General features: G+C 43.3%; 1 long non-coding RNA gene across 1 annotated transcript; it reads right to left on the reverse strand.

Moving 5' to 3' along the window:
* Positions 1 to 9,614: 9,614 nt before the first annotated feature.
* Positions 9,615 to 11,049, reverse strand: LOC142021218 (uncharacterized). The gene is made up of 2 exons (XR_012647623.1): positions 10,707 to 11,049; positions 9,615 to 10,098 (listed from the first exon to the last, which is right to left on the reverse strand). It is a non-coding gene; the product is annotated as an uncharacterized LOC142021218 (long non-coding RNA).
* Positions 11,050 to 11,068: the final 19 nt, after the last annotated feature.

Consider the following 11,068-nt stretch of genomic DNA (forward strand, 5'->3'; position numbering starts at 1 on the left):
AATTGTGAACATATAATTCTAGTTTCTTGACCTGCATTAACAAGGAAAATAGTCTCGGGGGCGGGGGCAGTAGTGTGTCAGTCTGTATCTTCACAAGTAACACGCTGTCCTGTAGCACCTTTGAGACTAACACATTTTTAGGTCATGAGCTTTCAGGGGTAAAACACACCTTCCCCCATGAAATCTCATGACCTAATAAATTTGTTAATGTCTAAGGTGCTATTGGACTGCTTCTTACTAACAAGGTACTGTTTTGCTTTGGCATAATTCTTTGGCTTTTTTATCATTATGTATATTTTTATGGGACTCACAACACCACATTAGCAATAATAAGCTCCATTTACCACCAAGTTATTTCCATCTCTGAGTAAATGGATGCTCACATGGCAGAGTTCTTTTCTCAAGAGGTGATTTCTGCAATTGTACAGAAGCCGGTGAAGAAAATCCAGACATGGGTGAGGTCAGTACCAACTGGAACTAGGCTTAAACCTAATGATGGAAGGAACCCACAAAAATCTTGAAGGCACAACTTTTAGGAGGTAACATATTTTCATATGTATTTATAAGATTAGTAGGCATCCTTCAGTCTGCATAGACTATGGATCGCGCCCTTTAACATTTCAATTGAGGACTTCATTTACAGCGTCTATTGTGACTATAAAGACCCACACGACAGTGACAGTCCTTGCTGCATCTCTTGCAGATGTAGTGGGTGTCTGGCAAGTCCTTATTATGCTTTCTGTGCGCTCGCTTCTCCTCTGCTAGCTGTCTGATCTTCAACTCGCCCTTCTGAAGGCCCTTGTGTAACCCCTGCCTCCATCTGCTGTGGTCGTCTGCTAGATCTTCCCAGTTGTCCAGCTCGATGGCTACCTTCTCTCTTGCAGACATCTTTGTAACGCAACTGGAGAAGGTTGGATATTTGCATTGTGTCTCTTTGACTGAACTCCTTACTCTAAAAATGCACTTTTATAAACATTTACTTCCCTTAAGCTTAGTTAGACTTTTAGCAGTTTCTATCTCAAATCTGCATTTTCTGGTGACTTTTAAATAGTAATCACTTCCTGCTCCTGATGTTCCCACAACAGACCTCTGTGGTAATTGCTCCCTGCAGAATAAGCCTTTAGGGTACAGTATCTGGTAACAATGTGCAGCTTTGATTTGTTGAGGCTGCTGCACTTTTCCTGCCCTTGGTTTCAACAATATGAGCCCTAGCCGAGGTGCTACATCAGTGTATATGTCACCATCACACCTATTCTCACAGATGGACTGGGAAGAAACGGTTCACGGAATTGTAATCCACTGGTGACGTGCTTTTCCAAAAGGACGCATTATTGCCTGAATACATCTTCCCCAAGAGCAAAGGGTGTTCCTTTCTCCCAGCAGAATTAAAAGCAAGTGTGGGGGAAGGAGACCATCCTATGACCGGGAGAACTTCTGGATTCAAAACTCCTGGATTGTTGTTGCTGGCAATATCCCCTAGCTGGAAGTCAATGCTCTCATCCTATGTCTGTTTGCCCATCAGTGAACTTGGAATTACACCATGTACCTACCCCAAAAGCCAATCACCTGACAAATATCAGGTCCCTGGTCCAAAGCATGGGTGTACAAGAGCAGCTGAAAGAAAAGGTCACCATCATGTTTTAAGATGAAGAAAGCAAGATTATTTGCCTAGCCTTGTTCTCAGCAATAAATGAACCGGTCTAGCTGAAATTTTCTCCAAAATAATTCCATCTGAGGCAGACACCCACCATGTCACAGTTCGCCCCACCAAGATGGCTGAAGTTTGGCAAAGTTGTAAGCAACTGTAAAGCAGGGTTTTGTAATAGGACGTGTTGGGCAACTTTAATAATCGGCAATGCTATCAACCCCACTTCTAATCTGCATTTATATTCCAGGATTAAAGTACATGGGCAGAGAACAGATGTGCTAGAGTTCATTCCACTCCTTAGCCCGTGCAGCGGGAGTAGTTTCCGTCTCCTTTTACCACAGCTTATATATAATTTGTTAAAGCCATTTGAGATTCCCCAAGTGAATGGTGTTCTACTTGCAGAGAGAAAATAATTAAGAGGGGAGGCCAAGGTTACATAAAGAAGCCCTGTCAGGAAGACCAAATTAGAACATAGGCGCCAAAATTATCAAAAGTAGCCACTTCATTTTTGTGACTCAACTGGAGACCTAAAACGTCTGAGCATTTTGGTCTATGTCGCATGAGATCCTGTGTAATACATCAGAGTACAGCCCTCCCTGGTCAGGTCAGACCTCAGAAATCTTAACTCGGTCTCCTGTTCAGTGGACCACACTGCCTTCTGGATAAAAGAAACATTTCCCTGCTTACCTTGGGATGGGCCATTTATTGAATTGTTTTTGTTTATCTAAAAATCAAAATACATTTCAAGAGACCAAGAACAGAGTATGTACATACTGGTTAAAAAAAATGACATGCAGCCCAAGCAAAAAAATTCCCTTCCAGATACTCACAAAGAAAGTACATGTGCATAATAAGCAGCTGTTTGTAGTAGGGCTTTGTTTTCATATACACACTTAGATATCTATCATCTTAAATACTTGACAGTGTTTGAACATAATTGACACCATAGCCACAGGAAATTGGCCAACCTCTTTGTTTTGTTGTGTTATGCCTAAGATAAGAGCTTAGTACAAATAAGAGCTTCAATATAAAAGATTATATTCAAGCCAGTTAAAAGCCTCAGTCAAAAGCCTGCTAGAACAAATGTAACCTGCCCTCACCAAACTTGCTTCTGAATCATCCAAGGGCTTACATAATGCAAGGAAGAGACCTCTATTAAAACATTGCATTGCTGGTTCGAGACCGCATAAACACAGACCTGACAGCACTGCAGAAGTACCCCACCCAAACATATCAGTCATGGTGGGAGATGGAGGGGAGCAATAGCTTCTCACATAATCATGTCCGACACCAGCACCTGAAACTGGTTTTTAAACAAATGGTTAAGCAGCACAGACTTTAAGGTTTTAGCTGCCCATCTCACAGAGTGCCTTAGCTTTTGAATTTTGCCAGTTCACTACCATGCATTCTGGTTACCAAAAGGTGGGCCTGGGTGACGGGTAGATTACTTGATGATTACCTAGTCTCCTAAAGCATCTGGCATTGCTAGATGGACAATGGGTCTGACATACTATGGCTTTTCTTTTGGCCTTATATATTGAGTACCCAAAGCAACTTCAGTGGCTCACAGAAACAAGGACAGTCCCCACCCACAAGTGTAACCCACACGTAGGAGTATGGTTCAATGTCCCATGTAGTGGCCCCTAGACTATGTACACAAACACCAAGTCTCCTCTATAGCCTTACCTGAGAGGCAGCTGGCTCTTAGCTCAAACTGTAGAGGCTCCTGCACTAAGCTTCAGAGATCCCACATTTGAGTCTGCCTGTCTGTAGCTATGCATACAGGTTACATGTGCCATTACCCAAAAAAGCTAGTGTAATGAATGGACATGAAAAGACAAGGGACTACGTGGTTACTCAAGTCAATGGAACATTTACTCATATTGAAAGCTGAGTTCCATTTACTGACCAACATTTCCTTCCTCCTCACTTCCTATAGACAAGAGAAGTTACTCTTTATGATCAAAAAAGTTTTGGATTCCATATGAAAGGGCAGCATGGAAAAAGCTGCAGAAATTAGAACCCTTACATGCCAATTCTACTGGAACAGTCATGTTTCATAAATCAAAAAGTCCCATGAATGCTTCTCAGGACCCCAAAATGTAATTTCATAAATCAAAATGTTGGTTCTTTTATAAATATGAGAAGTTGGTTCTGTAATAAGTTGAATTTAATGCCATGTTTTCCAGGAACAAACAGTCCAATGGAAAGTAGTATTCAGTCTGATGGCCAGTATTCGGAGTGAAGAAAAAAAAGCTGAATGCTCACAGAAGCTTCCAAAGTTGTTCTTTTGCTCAAAGTGGATGTTACTAACGCCTGGTGACAAATAACAAGCAGTCCTGTAGCACCTTAAAGACTAACGAATTTATTTATTAGGCAATGAGCTTTCATGAGTAAGACCCATTGCCTCAGACTGGGAGTAGACCATTGGGTTTATATGCGGTGGGGAGGGAACTGTGGTGGTGGGGGGAGGGGCGGTACGTGCTACTAATAGGACCAGTAAAAGAAGCAAATTAAGTTAGGTGGGATGTGTGCTATTCCTGCGAATATCAAAAGTGGAGAAATTGCCCTTGTAACATATAAGATAATTGAGATCTCTTTTAAGACATAATTTAAAACTATCAAATTTGCAAATGAGTTCCAATTCAGATGACTTCCTCTGTACTCGTGCAGTAAAATCCTTTTGTAGAAGACTAGCTACTTTTAAATCCTTTATTGAATGTCCAGGGCAGTTCAAATGTTCCTCTGCCTGTTTATGTGTATTCCAATTCCTGATGTTGGATTTATGTCAGTCATCCTTTGGCACAGAGCCTATCCAATTTGTCCAATGTACATGTCAGAGGGGCATTTCTTGCACAAGATAGCATGTATCACATTAGTGGATGTGTAGGTGTACGAGCCCCTCATGGTGTGGCTGATGTAGTTAGGTCTCATGATGGTGTCACTAGCAGAGCTATAATGACAGACCTGGCAATGGGGGTTGTTGCAGGCATAGGTGCCTGGGTCAGTGTTTCTGTGTTATGGTGTGTAGCGGCTAGTATTTTCTTGAGGTTCGGCAGCTGTCTGTAGGACATGATAGGCCTCTCACCCAAGGCCTGTGGGAGTAAGGGATCATGTTCCAATACAGTCTGGATAGCTACATCCACATCCGTGAATGCAGGTACCCACAGATAGCTGAGGATTTGCAGGATTCTAGATCCAAAATTTGTATCTGCAAAAGTAAGTAGTGGCTTGGCTGCAGATACCCATGGATATAAAGTCATTACCAGAGAATTTGCAAGCCTCTGTTTGACATTTGGAATGTATCTTTTCCCCCTGATATTTCTTAATAGACCCTTTTATGACCTCATAAAAGAGATAACGCAGTTTCTCATTGACTCACTAGATGGCACATGACTGAGCTGCAAGAAGAGTTGGATATAAACTCTGAAAACTAGTGTACATCCCCCCCGACCCACCCACATGTTCATACACGGATTTTAGATCAGAACAAGAAAGTGGGTTTTGGAATATTTTTATAAAATTCATATGTGACAGTTGTTTCAAGCCATGCATTATATGGATCCAAGTCCTCAGTCAGGTAAATCATAAAACGTTAGAGAAGTTGTTCTAGTTTAGACTCCTTTGTAAAGTAAAGTGGTGAGGTAAACTATTGTGGGAAAGTCTTATAAAATGCACAGAGAATTCTGTCCCTGGTTTAGAATTACATTAATAGGTTTAAAACAAAAAAAAAAATTACAAACATTTTGTAGCTCTTTTGCTAACAGATTGTACAGGATTTTAAGTAAATTCTATAACACTTTTGATTTAATATTTGCTCAGGTCTATGTATCTTTTCCATAAATATTTTCATCAGTTTGAGTTTCACCAACCCATTCAGTCAAGACATAGCCCAGATGGGTGTCCATGTGTACATCTTTTGATGGAGCTGAGTGGTAAATTTTGGACCTTGCTTCATTCAAATTTTCCCAAAGTTCAGTGTGTTTGCAACTGAAGTTTTGCATCATACCCATCTCTGTTTAGTATAGGTAAATGTTCCCCTGATAACTAATCAGTATTCTGAGCTTGCCACCAAACTGAATCCTTCAATCTTCCATGTGAAAAGGAGAGAGTCAGAGTCCACATTTTTGATTTACCTGCCCTGGTACTGTGTCTTTCCATAATGCATGCCGAGTATGTTGCTATCTTTCTGTGATGAACCATAATGCTTATGTTACATTCATATTTATTAATGTTTGTTATACAGACATCTACTTTATTACCATAAAATTATACTTTACACCAGAGGTGAGGGTGGGGCTCACCACTGTGATAAGAGCCAGCCCTGGTGCTGTGTTGCCAGGAGAGGCAGGCAATGCACTGAGCCAGGCTTCAGGGGGGTCTTCTTCAGGCTGCCACACCAAGCCACACCCCACACTGCTTCAGGAGTGCCCCAGCCCCCGTTACCCCCAGGCACCCTTTAGGGAGAGCCAGGAGGCTGAATTTACACACACACAAGCGTGCACGCACGCGTCAGGAAGGGAGAGCAAACCCCAACGTATAGTGCATTCCTTTCCCTCCTTGCTGGTGCGGGAGTGGGAGAGGAGCGAATGACTCATGCTGTGCACTTTCCTCTGGCTCCCTGACGGTGACAGAAGGGCAAGAGCAAGCAGCATTCATAAGAATTGGGAGCAGGGGGCTCTGCCTCACCCCCATGATGCCCTTATCCCCTGCACTCCCTCCACATACCCTAGCCCCCTGCCCTGAACCCTGCCCCAGGTCCTCAGCCCTGTTTCCTACACCTCGCCACATACACACCAGCCTTCTGCTGAGCCCCTCCTCACACCCCCAAATGTAACTCCTATACACTCTCAGCCCTGTGCCATGACTCCTGCACCCCCCACCCATCCTCTCACCCTGAGCCCCTTTCACTCCACCCCATACTTACACTTCTTATAGGTGCTGGAATATTGTAGCTCCCCTTCCCACCCCAACCCTCAGACCTGGAAGAAATTTAAGCTGCTTTCATTCCAGCTTTAAACAGCAGGTTCAAATTATGCATTTGCTGTTCTAAACCAAGAGCATATATCAAGAGGGCAGCACTGTGTTTTGACAAATTTTATGTACTAAATCTCTTTTTATTAATAAGCATTTAAAACACTAAAAATTGCTTATACAGTACAATAGACAAAACATCCATGTTGAAATCAAAGGGCCCAGGCCATGGTGCGGGGGGAGCACACAGAAAAAGAAGGCTGCATTACTGGAAAGAGAAGGCGGCATTTGTTGAGTTCCTCTCTGATTCCTGTCAGGAAGACTCTGCACAGCAAGCTTCCTATGTATTGCAGCAGCATAAGAATTGGGGTAGCTTGGATGCACATTGCATTCTTCAACAAAACAAATTTCAGCATGTTTTCTGGCTTGAATGCATACAAATTCTGGCCCACTTGCTGTATCTCCAAAGGGGGTGTTGTCTCATTTATTTCAAAACTGGAAAGTGTGTAAAAACATAGTGCAGGTTGAACCTCTCAAAACTGGTACTCTCTGGTCCAGCAACCCATGGGTCTTGGATCAGAGAATCCTAGTGGAGGGCTGATGGCTGGGAGCTCATCTAGGCCAGCAGCAAGGGAGCTGGAGGCTTAGCTCCTGGCTGGGTCAGCAGCAGGGGTCTGGCAGCCCTGCTGGGGCTGGTGGTTGAGAGCTGGGCAGGCTGGCACAGCAGGTCAGGGGGACTGGGGGCTAGGTGTGATGTGGGGTCCTGGAGCCAGGAGCCTAGTATCACAGTGAGGCCAGTAGTCATGAGCCAGTTGTGGCACAGAAGCAGGGCCATTGGGGGCCAGGAACCCAGCAGGGCCAGCAGCAGGTCTGGGGCCTGGGAGCTCAGTTTAGTAGCAGATCTGGTAGCTAGGAGCCTTGCTGTGGCCCAGATTCTAGCTAGGCCAACGAAGTGAAGGAACTGACAAGAAGGCTAATGGCTGAGCCAAGTACTGAGCTGGGCTGGCAGGCTGGTGGCCAGTATTGACCTTCCCTGGTCTGGAAAACTCCCTTGTCTAGAATCAGTCTGGTCCAGAGAGTGCTGGACCAGGGAAGTCCAACCTGTCAGAGACTACAGAAAAGAAATAATGTGAATCATGCCTGAACTAGTTGAATGACTATCTGGAGATCTGAATTTTCTCTCTGCCTTTTCCACAGAGCTCCTAGGTGATGCTGGGCAGTCATTTCAACCCAAACTTTTCACAAGTGTGTTCACACTAGTGTTTTCTGTATCGTACAGGTGACCAAGCTGAGACACTTGGGTCTGTTTGGTGTAAGTGCTGGGCATTCACAACTGCAACTGAAGAGCCAGTGTTCAGCATGCCTGGCAGTGCAATGAGGCAATGCACTCTGGAGGATTGACCTAACAGCCAGGAAATTCCAAATACTAATCTTATGTTAGCAATTCACTATGTGGCTTCTGCAAGTCTCTTTGTTTCTGTTCCCTCATCAGTAAAATGAGGATAATAATGTTCTTTTCTCTTGCAGCAGAAAAGTGTTCATTAATGCTATACAATAAGTGTCCTAGAAAAAACACCGAAGCAATGATTAATTCTATGTTGACCGTGGATTTTTGGATGGTGTGCAGTGAATAAGGCAGCGACCACTACCTGGACAGGACATTTTGAAAAGTAGCCTCATTCCCTAAGCACTGTCCATCATGTCTAATGAATGAGGCTGACTTCCTGTGAGAAAAAAAATCTGTACTTTTTATTAAAAATGGCATTACACACATACTTAGAAAGAGGCAGAATTATGATTCCATACGTACACTATATTCTGGCATTTCCTAACTCACAAGTGTTTGTCACCTCAATCTAAATGTTCCTTTAATATATATATTTTTGTACATTGTTACAGTAATCTGCCTTTTACACAGTAAACCACAAAACTGCAGCAAAATTCCCTTCCATTACACATGGTGCTTGGGAATTCCTGCAGTCACTTCATGCTTACAGGAAAGGGAAGGAAATTTCAGAATACAGCTATGTTTATAACTTCCTCTTAGAGAGAGGAAGTGATTTAAAAAATATCTGCAGACGAGATCTTCAAATATGCATAGTTGCCTTAAAGGAAACGTGAAAACTGAAAATTGTTGTCCATTTTCATTTTCTGTAAGCTTTCCAACTCCAATTTGGTTGTAAAATGTATACAGTCCTCTTGTGACAGTTTTTAGAGATTTTCAGGGCTCAACGGAGTGAGCAGATTTTTCTAAGAAGAAAAATCATAGATACATACCCATCTGAAAACCTGCCTGGGGAAGAAGTACTGTACAGATTTCCATCCAGGTAAGTTGTCATCTCCCCACGCCAGCTCATTAGAGCAGGGGCAAGCAAATTTTTTACATCAGGCCCCACTTTTCTTCCCTTCAATATAATCCAAACTCATGTATATTATGGTTATGTTCATTAAAAAACAAAAACTTTTCAGCATCTGTAACAGAAGTATATAGAATGTAAAAACTTTATTAATTGGAATATAAATGTGAATACACATAACTAAAAACAGGAGTATATTTCAACATTTTTAATTAGATGGATGACCTGCAGCAGCCAATCATGCTATGTCACCATCCGCATGAGATTTCATGCCCCCCATGCTCCACTTTATGCACCCCTGCATTAGAGGAAGGATGTGGCTCTGGAATTTCATGTAATGAATACCAGATAGCTGTCCATGCTTGTGAGGAGGAAAGGCTTCTGTCAGTTCCAAAGGTTGACTACAGAGACCCACAACTTTATTCATTTAGGAAGTGGGAGGGAGGAAGCCTTTTAATTCCAGATTTCTTCAAAGCATTATTTTCTCTGTTGGGGCACTGTGAAAATTATCTAATGCACATACAAATTTCAAGACTTAGGATTCTTGATTTCATGCCTCAACTGGATCTGCTACTCTTCTGCTCTAAATATCAGAAGAATGTAGTCCGTTAAAGGCACAATAAATTGACAAGATATCTGGAGATTTTAATTTAATTGTACAAAGAATAAATATTGCATAAAGAATACATATTATATTGGCAGCAATAACAGACAATTAGACTTATCTGATCAAGCCTATCAAATGTGATACTTTATTCTAGTTGTAATAGACAAGATCTTTGATTAAAAACATATGCTGGGCATTACTAATGCTTTGAGGACTGGCAAACTGAGAATTGATGGAGCTCTACTGATGTAAAGCCTAATTAAGCACTCTTCTTAGCAAAGACTCCTACTTATGTCAACTGGAGTTTTGCCTAAGGAATTATACAGATTTGGATCTTAATTTTTTATAAACAGCTTCCATTAGCTGTGTATTTGCTTGTGGGGAAGGAAGATACAACATGTCATGCACTGTCTTCAGGTTTTACTACTCATCCAGATTCCAAAGGCTTCTACAGATTTGGGTCTTTGAACTGCAAGAGTAGCCCCTGCCGCAACCTTTGTTTCACCCTTGTTCTGCAATGGTAGAGAAAGAGACATGGAAAGGTGAAAGGGTTTGGAACACATGCAGATCAGCTTTATAACATATCAGACTTAACTGCTGGGTTTTAAAGAAAGGAAGGAAGCAGTAGCACTCTGATAGATGAGTGGCCAGGGTCAAGTATCTGTAGTTCTGTTTAAACTGTAGAAAGGCACTCAGGCTTAAACATCTCTGTCTCTTTCTCTTCCAGGCCACACCAAAGACCCCTCATTAGTTCAAAAAATCCCTCTCTCTTCCCATTGGCTCACATGGCTGCTCACAAACAGAGCACCCTCTCACTCTCTAAGCTTAACCCTTTACAGTCATTTTTTCAGGACAAGTGCTCTATACTAATGACTCACAACCTATTCACCCCTGGGGTCCACTTATGCAGCTCTCTCATATCCATGCTACCTGTTGGGCCCTGATGCCACCCACATGCTGACTGGACCATTAATAGCCTATGGGCGGAGAAACCATGGGCCTAATAACTACCTTGCTGAAGGTGGTGTTACCAAACCTACGGAGCCAGGCTCTTATACTGGCAGGAGACTAATTTAAATGACCACAGCTAGGTGAAGGGAAGGCAGCTTATATGACCTACCCCTGTTGTGTCGGCCAGGCCCACGCAGGAGGGTGGGGAGTTGGTAGAGGAGCCAGGGGCAGCAGGGAGGAGAGCGAATGCTGGTAGGGGAGCTCCCGGGCTCCCTTCTTCCACCCCTCAAAGGGCCAAAGGCGGTTCGCCTTGGTGCCAGGGCTGCGTTGTGGGGGGCTCCTCGCAGGAGGGCGCTCTGGAAATGTCTGAGCCCTCAAAGCCAGCGGGGGCGGGAGGGGTCACCCCCGGAAATGTCTTATTTCCCTACCAGGATGGGGGGGGGGGCGTTCCCGGAAATTCCTGAGCCCTCTCAGCAAGGTCATGGGGAGGGGGGGCGCTACCGGAAATGCCTGAGCCCTCTCGGGGGGTGG

The sequence above is a fragment of the Carettochelys insculpta genome, chromosome 15 (assembly GCF_033958435.1).
Source record: "Carettochelys insculpta isolate YL-2023 chromosome 15, ASM3395843v1, whole genome shotgun sequence".
Taxonomy (NCBI): Eukaryota; Metazoa; Chordata; order Testudines; family Carettochelyidae; genus Carettochelys; species Carettochelys insculpta.